This window comes from Gigantopelta aegis, chromosome 13, assembly GCF_016097555.1.
Source record: "Gigantopelta aegis isolate Gae_Host chromosome 13, Gae_host_genome, whole genome shotgun sequence".
NCBI classification, from domain to species: domain Eukaryota; kingdom Metazoa; phylum Mollusca; class Gastropoda; order Neomphalida; family Peltospiridae; genus Gigantopelta; species Gigantopelta aegis.
The window spans coordinates 27,716,965-27,733,615 of NC_054711.1; positions in this window are offsets into that span (position 1 = coordinate 27,716,965).

Genomic DNA, 16,651 nt, shown 5'->3' on the forward strand with positions numbered 1-16,651 from the left:
AAAAACAGGTGGTACTTCAGTTACTATGCGCTTTTCAACAAAACTCTGTACTCTGATTTTAGATAATGGCAATATGGTCAGGACAAAGATTTGTTGATATAAATATGAATTGAGATCAACCATCGATAAACTTCCATACGTGCTTCTTTAAACAGTTTTCCAGCTGGTGTCCCCAAAACACTGATTGGTCCTTTTTTCTGTACAGCAAGACAAAAATGGTTGAGTGCCCCTTTTAGATGTTACTTGCAGATTTCCCTGTAATTGGTTCTCATACACCAGTGACAAACCGCCAGTGAGAAACCAGGGAAGCGATGCTTTCTGATGATAATACATGTTTGTTATGACATGGCCAGGGGTCGTTTCCCTACTTCCATCCAATACATTGTCCCATCTCACAGGGTGTTCCGTCATTATTTCCACCATTTGATGTGCATTCCAAGTCTTGACCAACGTCCAGCATAATCAGACCACTGCATTGACCACAGTGTGGACATAATGAAGGCGCTGGAATTAATCTTATTTGTGTAGTCTCTGGTCTTTGTGTCTGGGTAGGGACACGGTTAACCTTGCATGGTCCACGCAACACGAATCGGTTATGAAATTAATAAAGAAAGGGCCCGTTTGAGAGGGTTTGTTAGTACAAGCGAAGTGTAATTAAATTTTTGTAATTGTTTGATAATTCTGAAGTTGGCATCATGTTTTTACATTGTCCATGCATTCAAGCATGTTTAGACTCTATGATAATTTGTTCTTGACAAAAACATTAGATTTACTTTTGATTGTTGTAATGCTGAATTGCTATGAAATGTTGAGAAAGAAAGAAATGTTTTATTTAACGATGCACTCAACACATTTTATTTTCAGTTATATGGTGTCAGACCACACAGAATTTTGAGAGGAAACCCGCTGTTGTCACTACATGGGCTACTCTTTCCGATTGGCAGCAAGGGATCTTTTATTTGCACTTCCTACAGGCAGGATAGCACAAACCATGGCCTTTGTTGAACCAGTTATGGATCACTGGTCAAAGGCCATGGTATGTGCTTTCCTGTCAAAAAATACATTAGCTATTAGGTCTCAAACTATGGTAAATGTCAAACCATGGTAAAGTCAAACAAATAAAATCAACATCTAGGAAAAATGTAGCAAGTTTCCTCTAATGACTACCAAATGTTTGACATCCAAACAAAATTTGATGATTAATTAATCAATGTGCTCTAGTGGTGTCGTTAAACAAAACAAACTTTAGTTCTTAGGATCAAATCACCTTGGTAAATCATTAGTTGTTTTTTTTCTCTCATCCCAACCAGTACTGCCCGATGACTGGTATATCAAAGGCCATGGTATGTGCTGTTCTGTCTGTGAGAAAGTGTAGCAGGTTTTCTGGGAAGACTTGTCGTAATTACCAAACGATTGACATCCAATAGCTGGGGGCAAGATGTAGCCCAGTCGTAAAGTGTTCACTTGATGTGCAATCGGTTAGGGATCGATCCCCGTTAGTGGGCCCATTGGGTTATTTCTCACTTCAGCCAGTTCACCACGACTGGTACATCAAAAGCTGTGGTATGTGCTATCCTGTCTATGGGATGGTGCCTATAAAAAATCCCTTGCTTCTAATTGAAAAACAGTAGCCTATGAATCACTTGGCGACAGCGGGTTTCCTCTCTCAATATCTGTGTGATCCGTAACCATATGTCTGACATCAGATAACCATAAATAACATGTGTTGAGTGCGGCGTTAAATAAAACATTTCCTTCCTTCCTTTCACTAGCTGATGAATAATAAATCAATGTACCCTAGTGGCGACATCAAACAAAACAAACTTTACTGTTAGTATGAGAATTGTTTTTTTTCATTTTAAAACCAACAAAACCCCACCCCGTATGGAGCCTCAACCAGTTTGAAAGTTTTCACTTCCATATTATTACTTCGGGGGAATGTAATAATCGAAAGAATGTTTACTTTCTGCTATCGGAACATGTTTAATTCAATATCTAAAACATTATTCTGTCACAATGACATTGTGTTTCTTTGTTCTTCTTCACGTCTTAGTTTTTACAAACCCTTTGATCACAAACAGTATAATGATTCCTTTGTTTGTTTAATAATGCCAATTTTAATGGTGCTGGTTAGATAGTTTCTAAATTTAGCCATTGGGGTTTTTAGCCATAAAGGCACTGGCATCATTCTCCAGGATTTCACATATTTTATTAATGCAAATGACAAACAAAACTGAAGCCTTAATAAAGTTGTATGCTTCCATTATTAGTCATTCCCACCAACTGTCAGTCCAGTTAAAACAAATCACCGCTTTGAAATATTTTTTGTAAAATATCTGTGCAATAAAAGTCAGGAAAAGGGGAAAGTTATAAAAAAACTACACAAAATTGAAATTGTCTGTGTAGTAGTGTTTCCTCTTCCCTTCCCCTCATTTTAATCCATCACTAATTCAAGATCCCTAGCTGCTAATCGAAAAGAGTAGCCTATGAAGTGGCGACAGCCTCTTCAAGGTTCCTCCCCAACCTTTTCCCTCCATCATGACCTTTGCTCTCATCATCAGGTATATAGGACAGAGCTATCCCATGAAAGAAAGCTATGTAAGAAAGTTCTTTATTATATAACATTTAGTGAAATATGTTAAAATATCACACTCCTTCCCTCTCCACCACACTCCTTCCTCTCCAATCCACTCCTTCTCTCTCTACCCGACTCCTTCCCTCTCCACCCTACTACTTCCCTCTCCACCCCACTACTTCCCTCTCCACCCCACTTCTTCCCTCTTCACCCCACTCCTTCCCTCTCCACCCCACTCCTTCCCTCTCCACCCCACTCCTTCCCTCTCCACCCCACTACTTCCATCTCCACCCCACTCCTTCCATCTCTACCCCACTACTTCCCTCTCCACCTCACTACTTCCATCTCCACCCCACTCCTTCCATCTCTACCCCACTACTTCCCTCTCCACCCCACTACTTCCCTCTCCACCCCACTCCTTCCATCTCTACCCCACTCCTTCCATCTCCACCCCACTCCTTCCCTCTCCACCCCACTCCTTCCATCTCCACCCCACTCTTCCATCTCCCCCACTACTTCCCTCTCCACCTCACTACTTCCATCTTACCCACTCCTTCCATCTCTACCCCACTACTTCCTCTCCACCTCACTACTTCCATCTCTACCCCACTCCTTCCATCTCTACCCCACTACTTCCCTCTCCACCCCACTTCCCTCTCCACCCCACTACTTCCATCTCTACCCCACTACTTCCCTCTCCACCCCACTACTTCCATCTCCACCCCACTCCTTCCATCTCTACCCCACTACTTCCCTCTCCACCTCACTACTTCCATCTCCACCCCACTCCTTCCATCTCCACCCCACTCCTTCCATCTCCACCCCACTCCTTCCCTCTCCACACCACTCCTTCCCTCTCCACCCCACTCCTTCCCCTTCCGTCCTCCCTCCTCTCCACTTCTGGGTATTATGTTTACCAAAGTTGAGAGTGAGTGTGTTTTATATGACGACACCAGCTATTGGATGTGAAACATTTCATCATTTTGAGTAGTCTTCAGAGGAAAAACATTTCAAGTTTGTTTTGTTTAACAACACCACTAGAGCACATTTATTTCTTTATTAATTAATCATCAGCTGTTGGATGTCAAACATGATAATTTTTGACGTAGTCTTAGAGAAATCCTACAACATTTTTCCATTAGCAGCAAAGGATGCACTATCTCACAGACAAGACAGCACATACCAGTCATGGGGCACTGGTTGGGATGGGGGGGGGGGGAAACAATCAGAGAATAAGTCCACTGAGGTGGTTTGATCCTTGGATGCAAGCCACTCCGGCAAACACTCTACCAACTGAGCTAGATCCTGTTCCTTCATTGTAGAAAAACCACTACCATATATCTTCACCTGTAAGTCAGCCCTGCCTGCAAGTCGATGTATGTACAATTTGTTTTTCTATTAGTGGCAAGCAACCTTTTGTGTGCTCTTTCCCACAGACTGGTTATCCCAGGACTACTTTTGCTATAACTTGTTTTGATGGGGGGAGACTTAATGGGTCTGCCAAGGTGGTTTGATCCTAACACCTCACTGCACCACTCTAGCGACTGAGCTGAATCCGGTCATTACAATCTGAGCTTTGTGTTTGAGATGTGTAGGTGATAGTACTAACCACAGATTTGTGCAGTGTTTCCTGGCCTGGCTGTGTGATGCGGACAGAGCCCAGCTGTCCACTAGGCTCCACTCAGTGTGTGTCTGTGTGTGTGTGTGTGTGAGTAGTGTGTGTGTGTGTGTGATGGTGTGTGTGTGTGTGTGTGTGTGGTAGTGTGTGTGTGTGTGTCTGTCTGTGTGTGTATGTGTGTGTGTGTGTGTATTTGTGTGTCTGTGTGTGTGTGTGTGTGTGTGTGGTAGTGTGAGTGTGTCTGCCTGTGTGTGTGTGTGTGTGTGTGTGTGTGTGTATTTGTGTCTGTGTCTGTGTGTGTGTGCATGCATGTGTGTGTGTGCACACATGTGTGTGTGTGTGTTAGGATGTACATACAGCAGGAGAGTGTTGAGTGAAGAGCTGTAACAGCTGGGGGGGGGGGTGGGGGGGGGGGGGGGGAGATGGTCATTTCATGCTGACATGTTGATAAACATGTCATATGATTTAGCTGTATTGCTCTGTTTTTCTTTATTCCTGGATTTGTCTGTTCTTATGTCCATATCTAATTATTATTTCATACATATATTTATCATTCCATTCTTCCATACATTCATATGTCCATCTGTCCATCCATCCATCCATCCATCTATTCATCCATCCATCCATCTATTCATCCATCCATCCATCCATCTATTCATCCATCCATCCATCTATTCATCCATTCATCCATCCAATTGTCTTTAGACACATTAGCTTTTATACTTTTTACTGTGAAAATACATCATTACCATACATATATACCACATAGAAGAATGAAAACTTGTCACTGGTTAACGTCAACTTGTGACAGTAAAACCTGCATTAACCTCTACAAATGTCAAACACAACATAATTATTTCCTAATTTAAATATCTGTATAGGTTTTCAAACATGTTAGGTGATTTACTGTCTACTTTAAAAAAATATTTCTTTAATTTATTTTTAAAATTCAGTTTCAATCCCATTAGTTTTTGTCTATTAAAATCATCAAAATGTATGAAATTTTGATGTTTTTGTCATGAAAAATTAAAATCATCAAAATGAATTAATGAATATTTAACATGACCCAAGCATGAAAAAATTAAAGTTATCAAAATAATGAACAAATGTTTAACGTGACCCCAGCATGAAAAATTAAAAGTATCAAAATGAATGAATGTTTAACATGACCCCAGCACGAAAAATTAAAATTATCAAAATGAATGAATGAATGTTTAACATGACCCCAGCACGAAAAATTAAAATCATTAAAATTAATGAATGAATGTTTAACATCACCCCAGCACGAAAAATTAAAATTATCAATATCTTATGAACAGTTCAAGTCCATTTTGACAGTGTTTACCAACTTCATTGTGTTATGAAAAACAAATATATATTAAAATATTTGCTTTTGATGTCATTGTTCAGTATAGAATCATATTGTTTTTTATTATCCACATGGTTCAAGATATACAGGAAAATATAACCATTATGACACTCGTGTGTCATAATGATTTGACGTGCATAACGAATGATGTCATTTTGGGGAGCAACGTCATAACATAATGCGGCTTCCCCAGTCAAAGCTCTGTATAATTGCTTACCAAAATGACATCATTTTGGAAAATGACATCGTTTCCTCATCTCTTTCTAGTTAGGTTTGAAACTGTTTGACATGGTCCTAGTTTATTATTGATAAACAAATAATATTATGGATAATAATATTAATAAAGAAATTATCACACTTGCGTGTGAATCATATTAATTTTATGAAACTCTTGTCAGGATTCATGTATTACCCTACCCTCACTCTCGCTCGGGCAATACAAAAATCATGACACTCGTTTCGTAGAATCAGTATGACACACAAGCTCGTGTAATAATCTTTATACATCGAAATATCGAAGATGAGTCAACAATAAGCAGGTTTGATTTTGACCTCGAAATATAGAAATCTAAAAATCTACAGACCTTGGCGTGCGTGTGTACAATTAAATAACAAATTTCGTACTAATCAGTGAGTAAATTCAATAAAACATAAAAGGATTTTTAACTGCGTGAAATTGGCACCAAGGATCTGGCGGGGTAAATTAAATAAATCGCAAGGTCTCCCTGATAGTGCTTTTTAATAAACGTTGTTACAAGCAGCACTGATACGTGTTTAGTGCCGACTTCGCTAGCTTAGTATGTGGCAGCATTTCCATGGGCCACGGTTTCTGTTTTTTTACACAAATTGATTGGAGGTTTGTTATTAGAGGGGCATTCTCGAAACTTGTATATAATGGGCATTTGGTAAAATAGTCACAGATCTGTATACAAAAGGCACATAACAACCATCTGATAATAAAGGAAGGAAGAAATATTTGTATAAATTGAATGTGATAATGTTTTGACATTCATACAAGTATGATACACATGCAGAACTGTTTTACACACTGAATGAATGAATGAATTGAATGAATGAATGAATGAATGAATGAATGAATGAATGAATGAATGAATGAATGAATGAATGAATGAATGAATGAATGAATGTTTAACAACACCCCAGCACAAAAACACACATCGACCATTGGGTGTCAGAAAAGGTAAAGATATGGAAACACTATTACAAACTATATGAAGCACAAAGCCATTGATACTACAGGCAACACATCACCATTTGTCATGTCGTTACTTGTTGTAGCAGCTTAATATAGTCCGGTTTAGGAAATAGTTCCTCATAAAAAAATTAAAAAAACTTAATTCTGATATGCTTTTTTAAATCTTTCTTTAATAATTACACATAGGTTGACCTCTGTAGTATTTAAATAACCCACTGGTCTGAAGTAACTTGTTATGTGTAGTACTAAATGTTCAAAACTCTAGTGGTATATGAGCATGTAAATAAATATTCGAATGTGTAGTACTATCTGATAATAACTGTGCAAGTGGTATGGTGCCACTTGTATATAACAGCAACATGAGGCGGTGGTTGGGCCATTAATTGGAAATATTTGTGGTCAACTTTTTACACGGTACATGTCAGTTGAGAGCACTCTTTAAAATTAGTAGTCACATTAGTAGTCAACAGTGTCAAATACAGCACTGTTATCCCAAATATTAGAGCACTAATTTTTAGGCTCTGTAATCCTTTTATTTGTTTATTGTACCCCTCCATTTCTGCCCTGAATGAAATGCATATAGCTTTACACACCCCTAGATTCACTCTTAAATTACCACTGTGACATGCAGTCTTAAATAGCATTCAAATAAATTCCTAGCATTTTTCTGTATAAGATAGTCGATGATTAATAAATCAATGTGCTCTAGTGGTGTTGTTAAACAAAACAAATTTTTGTGTATAGGAGCACTAATGTGTTCTATATTCCTTCCAGTTGTGTTTATTATCCTCCTCTGTTTCTGCCCTGGAAAACTACATGTACATATAGCTTTATACCCCTAGATCTGCCCATACCAATATGGCAATCTTATTATTACTATAAATTACTTGCATTTTTCTATAAGAGCATTAATTTGTGCTGTATTTATTTCAGTTGTTTTTTTACCCCTCAAATCCTGCCTTGAATGAACTTTACACCCCTAGATCTGCCCTTACCATTTTAGCAATCTTATCATTAAAATAAATTACTTGCATTTTCCTATAAGAACATTAATTTGTGATATACTCTGTCAACAAAGAAATGCATAGTTGAAAATATTCATGGAATTATCTCTTTAATACAAAGTGGCATAATTTCATTATTTATGATCGTATCACAGTCAAATTTGACATGAGTATGTGACAATGTTCTTGGCCCCATTGGGTTATTTCTCGTTCCAGCCAGTGCTCCACAACTGGTAACAAAGGTATGGTATGTACTATCCTATCTGTGGGATGGTGCATATAAAAGATCCCTTGCTGCTAATTGAAAAGAGTAGTCCATGAAGTGGCGACGGCAGGTTTCCTCTCTCATTATCTGTGTGGTCCTTAACCATATGTGTCACACCATATAACTGTAAATAGAATGTGCTGATTGCGTCGTTAAATAAAAAACATTTCCTTCCTTCCTGTGTACCTGAATTCAGGTCATAGGGTTTTACATGCACATTCAAAACAAGCTGTTGTAGTGCACACCTGTCATGGGTGCAGGTGCCGGCCTCGGTTGGCTTCTCCATCCAGGACCGGCCTGTGTACCTTCCCTGAATAAAATATATGTATAGCTTTATACCCCTTAGATCTGACCTTATATCACTGTAGCAATCTTATCATTAAAATAAATCACTTGCATTTTTCTATTGTATATATAAGGGCACTAACTTGTGCCGTATTCATTCCACTTGTGTTTTTTTTATCCTCCCCTGTACCTGCCCTGAATGAACTACATGTATATAGCTTTACACCCTCTAGATCTGCCCTTACAACTGCAGCAATCTGATCATTAAAATAAATTACTTACATTTTTCTATAAGAGCACTAATTTGTGCTATATTTATTCTAGTTGTTTTTTACTCCTCCAATTCTGCCCTGAATGAACTTTACACCCCCTGGATCTGTCCTTACAACAGCAGCAATTTTATCATTAAAATAAATTACTTGCATTTTTCTATGTATAACACCACTAATTTGTGTAATTCATTCCATTTGTGTTTTTTATCCTTCTCTGTACCTGCCCTAAATGAACAATATATATATAGTTTTACACCCCCTAGATCTGACTTTAACACTGCAGCAATCTTATCATTAAAATAAATTACTTGCGTTTTGCTATGTTTAACACTACTAATTTGTGCCATTCATTCCAGTTGTGTTTTTTTTATCCCCCTCTGTACCTGCCCTGAATTAACTATATATATATATATATATATATATATATATATATATATATATATATATATATATAGCTTTACACCCTCTAGATCTGACCTTACCACTGCAGCAATCTTATAATCTTATCATTAAAATAAATCACTTGCAGTTTTTCTATTGTATATATAAGAGCACTAATTTGTGCCGTATTCATTCCACTTGTGTTTATCTTACCCCTCCATTCCTGCCCTGAATGAACTGGCCTTCACCCTCCCCCAGGAAGTCTCTTACACCATACGCACAGCTGACAACTGACTGTGAAAATAAACTTTTTCTTCTTGCCATATGTCCCACTGATCCAGCTCTCATGAAGCATTATCCTGATAATTAAAACCGCTTTCCTGCCCGACCTAGCAAACAACACGCTTTTAACTTGTGCCTGCCGAAACTTCCCTTTGAAGCAGTAAGAATCCTGTATTCCAATAATTTACAAGGCCCGGGTGCTATAATCGAATGTCAGATGACAACCTCTTCTTTTCATCAGTTGTAATTAGATCTCCTCCAAGGCAAATTTTCCCTTGTCCACTTAGAGAGCTTTTGAGATGCTCCCTGGGTCGGTTTTTCCCTCCATTTGTAGTGAGAAATGAATTCTGTGCTCAACCATTGTCTTGTTGGAATCTCACGGCATGCTGTGTTCCAGCATGGGCCATTTTAAAATGGGAGGATGTTTAGGAAAAAAATTCAAAAACTATTTCTCAAGAAGGAAGAAAATTAAGGTATTGTGTGTGTATATTTTTTGTATTTTTAAAAAATTTTCTTTGTAAGGAATTCTCCTTGAAAGTTATACACACACAGTGTGGGGAACCGTTCTGGTCTGTGCTATAATTGACACTGTTTGCTTTAATGTTTGTCTTTGTGACCTTGAATAATCCATTTTGACATGATGACAGTTGTCTTTAGAGATTGTTCATTGTGTGTTAAGTTGAAGTAAAAATTGAAATAATGGTCTTTTTGTGTTTTGATGAATAGAATGACAGTAATATGTTATACTTTTAATTGTGAATTATGCTGTAATATTATAAAAATATAAATTTAATTTTAAAATGTTGAAGGGTTTTTTAGTTATAGTATATACCTTTTTCATTAAATCAATACACTTTTAAATTTTTAAAAATTTAAATAGTTTTTGTAATATTTTATACTTTAAAGTATTGTGAATTATGCTGTAATATTATATAAATATAAATATACATTTATACATATAAATTTTCATTAATTCTTTTTACATTTTTGAAATTTATTAATTAAAATAGTTTTTGTATTAAGCTTACATATTTGATTTATTAATTCTTTAATTTTTTTTAAATATTAAATAAAATTAGTTTTTGTATTCAGCTAGCTTACAAGTTTGATTTATTTGTTTAATATGCACATATAAAAATATCAAAAATATAAATTTAAAACTTTTAAAATCTTTTTATGCACTAATATATATGTGCATGTGTGACCTTTTTCTTTTCCTCAGTTCAGATCAAATTAAAAAATATAGTAATATTTTTCATTCTTTTGTTTGATATATATAAAAGAGAATTGAAAAACAAATTGGAGAAAAAAAAATAAAAATAAAAATAATCTTTGTTCTATTGAAATTTTTTACATTTTAATGTTATTCTGTTGTAAATAAATGTATACTTTGTTCTTTTGGCACATATATTAAATTGCTAATAATAAAGTTTATTATATGTTGTTTACATGTATTTATATGTTATTAGAAAGGTATATATTAATATTTAAAAATAAGTCCTTTTTAAAAAATAACAAAAAGAAAGTATTTTTAGAATTTTTGAAGATATTGATCAGTGTTTCCATGGAAACCAGGTGTTGTAAATGTACAAAATTATGCATGATTGCACCAGAATGACCCTGATCTTTATACTCGCCCATACTGATGAGTGTGAAATAGAAAACAGTCTTTAAGTGTATAAATAATAAAAAATTTGAAATAAAATTTATTTTAGAATGTAAAATATAATGTAGATTATAAAATATAATGTAGACAGCCCTATAAATCCATCTAGGTATGAGCACATGTTAAAGACATTAGATGCTGTAATATTTCTTTGTTTGAAATATTTCCAGTTTAATATAAATGATGAAGTATTGATTTATTCTGTTGAGCATTTGCCATCTGTGTTATGTAAAACGGAACAATTAAAAGAAAACTATGACACATAAGCAATAATTATTATATTAGGAAGGAAGGAAGGAAATGTTTTATTTAAGGACGCATCTAGCGAGTGCTTTATCATTGGGCTATTAATGAAGCCGTTCTATTACATGTGTGAACAGGTACATTAGCCGTTTTCCTTTTATTGACAAATGTGATGAGACAATATATAGACAGAAAATATAAAAATTAAATATATTGAAATTGAGTGAAAAGATTAATTTACATTCTCTTCATTGAAGCTATAGAATTATTTCCCATTCCGACCATCAGTCCTGAAGTTGTGGTACAAAAAATGTATGTGGTATCCTGTTTGGAGAAGAGAAAGATATGTTTCATCCAGCTGTGGTAACCAGTTAAATTACCACCCATTGTCTACTGTTACCTACCTCATCTGTCTTTCCAATCAGGGACGGGATGTAGCCTAGTGGTAAAGTGCTCGCTTGATGCATGGTCGGTCTAGGATCGATCCCCATCGGTGGACCCATTGGGCTATTTCTCGTTCCAGAATGGTGCATATAAAAGATCCCTTACTGCTAATCGAAAGGAGTAGCCCATGAAGTGGTGACAGCGGGTTTTCTCTCTCAATATTTGTGTGGTCCTTAACCATATGTTTGACACAATATAACTGTAAATAAAATGTGTTGAGTGCATCGTTAAATAAAACATATCCTTCCTTCCTGTCTTTGTAATCAAAGCAGTAAAAGAAATTTCAAATTAGGGGTAATTAATTGTCATCTACTTTCTTCTTTTTTTCCCCTTTTAAAATATTAATGATTAATTGTTAGTGGTTAGTGAGAGAGAAATCGGTGTAGCATTCTTACACCTACCCATTGTGTCATTAAAATTAACTCTGGGTTGGAGGCGGTACTGGGATGTGAGCCCAGTACCTACCAGCCTCGAATCTGATTGCTGAAGCATTACGCACCACCAAGCCCAGTGGTGTTACGTTCTCTTTCTGTTTAACACCATCTCTGGTTTGTAGTGGGATTACCATTTAATAGTGGGGTACAACTGAGAATAAATCACAACTAAAGTGCTGTTTAGATTACATGGTTCTGTAATCAAGACTATTTGGGATCACCAAGAACCATTTATTCAGCATGGTCACTGACTCAATTTCACGGGTTGGGGGCGGGGAGCGTAATGCACATGTCTTTGCTTGTGTTTACAGTTCAGATATACACTGCAAGGTCAATGTCGGATGTAGGTGAAGTCCGGAATCAGTTTCAAGATAAGACAGGTGTTTTTGTTGAACTTTTGCTGTCAGACTAATATGACAATTAGAACTTCCTGTAATTAATCTTTTTTTTTTTTTTTAAACATTGGAAAAGAAGCAAATATTGTTGAGTTTTCTACACTATGATTCGAAGCATTAGTTGAAGAATGGACTTAAATATATAAAGGGTTTAGCCCAGTGGTAAAGTGTTCGCTTGATGCACGGTCGGTCTAGGATCGATTCCCGTCAGTGGGCTATTTCTTGTTCCAGCCAGTGCACCACGACTGGTATATCAAAGGCTGTGGTATGTGCTATCCTGTCTGTGGGATGATGCATATAAAAGTTTCCTTGCTGCTAATGGAAAATGTATCGGGCTTCCTCTCTAAGACTATATATGTCAGAATTACTAAATGTTTGACATCCAGTAGCCGATGATTAATAAATCAGTGTGCTCTAGTGGTGTCGTTAAGCAAAACGTCTCCTTTTGTTAAAACTCTATGATGGCCACTAGTGACTGTGTATTGTATTGCTGCATTTCTGTGATGGGATCTAGCTCAGTCGGTGGAGCTCTCGCTTGAGGTGCTGGGTGTTGCAGGATCGAACCTCCTCAGTGGTCCCATTCTCTGATTGGGGTTTTTCCCCATCACAACCAATGCAACACAACTGGACTCTGGGTTTCTGCCAGAGGGTAAAACGGATATGGTGCCATACCCAAAAAAGCTGGTAGGTACTGGGTTCGGATCCCAGTCGAGGCATGGGATTTTTAATCCAGATACCGACTCCAAACCATGAGTGAGTGCTCCGCAAGGCTCAGTGGGTAGGTGTAAACCACTTGCACCGACCAGTGATCCATAACTGGTTCAACAAAGGCCATGGTTTGTGCTATCCTGCCTGTGGGAAGTGCAAATAAAAGATCCCTTGCTGCTAATCGGAAAGAGTAGCCCATGTAGTGGCGACAGCGGGTTTCCTCTCCAAATCTGTGTGGTTCTTAACCATATGTCTGACGCCATATAACCGTAAATAAAATGTGTTGAGTGCGTCATTAAATAAAACATTTCTTTCTTTCTTTTTCCATACCCAAAATTTAATTTTTTAAAGTCAACTTTTTGACCAAATTAATTACTCTTTATCATTACTGTATGATTTTCTTAACCCTAACCCTAAACGTAACCCATCGTCTTTCTGGGGGAGGTCCCACATACCCCTGTTGACTGTGGTTGCATTTAATTCCATAGCTGGTATATCAAGTATGTGGTATGTGCTGTCCTGTCTGTGGTAAACATACATATAAAAAAATCCCATGCTGTTAATACAAATATGTAGTGTGTCAAAATAAACCAAATGTTTGACATCCAGTTAAATAGTCAGTTAAATAATCAGTGTGCTATAGCACATCTGTAAACTGACAAACTGAATACCGTGAACAAATTTACTTCACTAAAACTTTTGTGATATGTCAACAGTATTATTAGCTGTTTTTACACAATGAACAATTCAAGACAACTTTAAAAAATCAGTAAAAGAAAACACACTTCAATTAAAATAAAGTTAGTTTTGTTTAACGACACCACTAGAGCACATTTAATTTATTAATCATTGGCTATTGGATTTCAAACATATGGTCCATTTTGACACAGTCATAGAATTGAAACCCGCTACATTTTTCCATTAGTAGCAAGGGATCTTTTATATGCACCATCCCACAGACAGGATAACACATACCACGGCCTTTGATATACCAGTCATAGTGCACAAGCTGAAACGAAAAATAGCCCAACAGGCCCACTGATGGGGATCGATCCTAGCTCATCTATTAAGTCTTTATTGTAGCATATTTTTGTGATGACCACAACTTCCTATTCGAGACAGACCATTTGCTTACTCAAATCTTAGTGATGCTAACAGCATTATTATAATCACCCAGAAAATGGAGTTAAGAATTTTGTAAAAGAAAACGCACTTCAAGTCTTTATTGTAGCATATTTTTGTGATGACCACAGCTTCCTACTCTAAACTGTGACATCTGTAACCTGACAGAATGAATATTCGAGACACACCCTATGACCATTTGCTTTCTCAAACGTTAGTGACGCTGACAGCGTTATTATACTCACGCCAGAAAATGGACAATTAAGCTTGAAAGCAGGTGGCCATTATTTCATTACGAGCCGGGTTGAATCTTCGTTAGTGGCCACTCTTGACCGGTACAGTTTGATGTATTCTGGCTCGTCCTGTGATTATGGACAATTTATACTGAAAAGGAAATCATCTGAGTGGATCCCAGACACTGCACGGCCATTACCAATTATACCTCTCTTTCAGAGGGGAATTGCCCAACATACCGAGTGTTTTCCATAAGTCCCAAAGTAGAACGTCCTAAATTGATTTCTCAACAAGCAGTTTAATGCTATGGCTTCATGCTGTTGAAGGGGGCAGGACGTAGTCCAGTGGTACAGCGCTCGCTCAATGCGCGGTTGGTCTGGGATCGATCCCCGTCGGTGGGCCCATTGGGCTATTTCTCACTCCAGCCAGTGCACCATGACCAGTATATCAAAGGCTCTATAACCAAATAAGCTGGTGCTCTGACATGAGGGTGAATAACTCAAAAGTTCCACAGTCAAATTTGTTGATTTTGTACATGTTCGTTACCAAGAGAGAATGAATGAATGAATGAATGCAATGAATGAATGAATGAATGATTGATTGATTGATTGATTGATTGATTGATTGATTGATTGATTGATTGATTGATTGATGATTGATTGATTGATTGATTGATTGATTGATTGGATGGATGGATGTTCATCGACACCCCATCACAAAAAATACATTGGCGATTGGGTGTCAAACTGTGGTAAGTGCAAAAAGTAAGTGAGAAACCACATCCATATAAAAATTCAACAGTTAAATTAAAACAGTGTAAAGAACTGTGCAAAAAACAAGCAAATATCACAGATATGTAAAATTAAAATTAAGAATAAAAATCAGGAACACAAGGAAATTGCAACAACAAAAAATGGATGGAAAGAAAAAAAGAATGAAATGTTTTATTTAAAAACGCACTCGACAAATTTTATTTATGGTTATATGGCGTCAGACATAGGGTTAAGGACCACACAGATATTGAGAGAGGAAACCCACTGTCGCCACTTCATGGGCTACTCTTTTCAATTATCAGCAATGGATCTTTTATATGCACCATCCCACAGACAGGATAGTACATACCATGGTCTTTGTTACACCAGTCATGGTGCATTAGCTGGAACGAGAAATAGCCCGATGGGCCCACCAATGGGGATCGATCCCACACCAACCGCCCATCGAGCGAGCGCTTTACCACTGGGCTACGTCCCGCCCTAATAAAAAAAAAAAAAGGGATGGATTAGCAAGAGAGAGTATACTTCCTAAAAATAACAACAGCCCTCTCGATACTTTTGTATTTTCATAGAATATATTGTGACAAATAAACTGTATTGAAATGCATGTAACAGTGAATGGCGGTGTGCAACCTTGAACTACTGTGGGAAGGACCAACTGGACTGGAGAACATGCTCTCTTGACTTGTAAACAAAAGTCTGGGTCTGCAGTAAATATGTCATCCCTGCTCTAATTAGCCCAATATACAAGCATGCTGTAAATTCTACAGTGCCATACCGGACTCTGAGACAGCAGACCACACGAAACACCTGGTTAGTGTGTGGAGAAACTGTAGTGGAAGATAACAATCTTAACCTCACGGTGTTCTCAAATAATTACCTGTCTTTGTCTGTACTGGTGGCGTTGTGGTTAGGCCATCAGTTAACAGGCTGGTAGGTACTGGGTTCGGATCCCAGTCGAGGCATGGGATTTTTAATCCAGATACCGACTCCAAACCCTGTGAGTGCTTCGCAAGGCTCAATGGGTAGGTATAAACCACTTGCACCGACCAGTGATCCATAACTGGTTCAACAAAGGCCATGGTTTGTACTATCCTGCCTGTAGGAAGCGCAAATAAAAGATCCCTTGCTGCTAATCGGAAAGAGTAGCCCATGAAGTGGCGACAGCGGGTTTCCTCTCAATATCTGTGTGGTCCTTAACCATATGTCTAATGTCTTTCTTTGTCAGTACTGGGGGCGGGACGTAGCCCAATGGTAGAGCGCATGCCTGATGCGCAGTCGGTCTAGGATCGATCCCCGTCGGTGGGCCGGCCCATTGGGCAATTTCTCGTTCCAGCCAGTTCACCATGACTGGTATATAAAAGG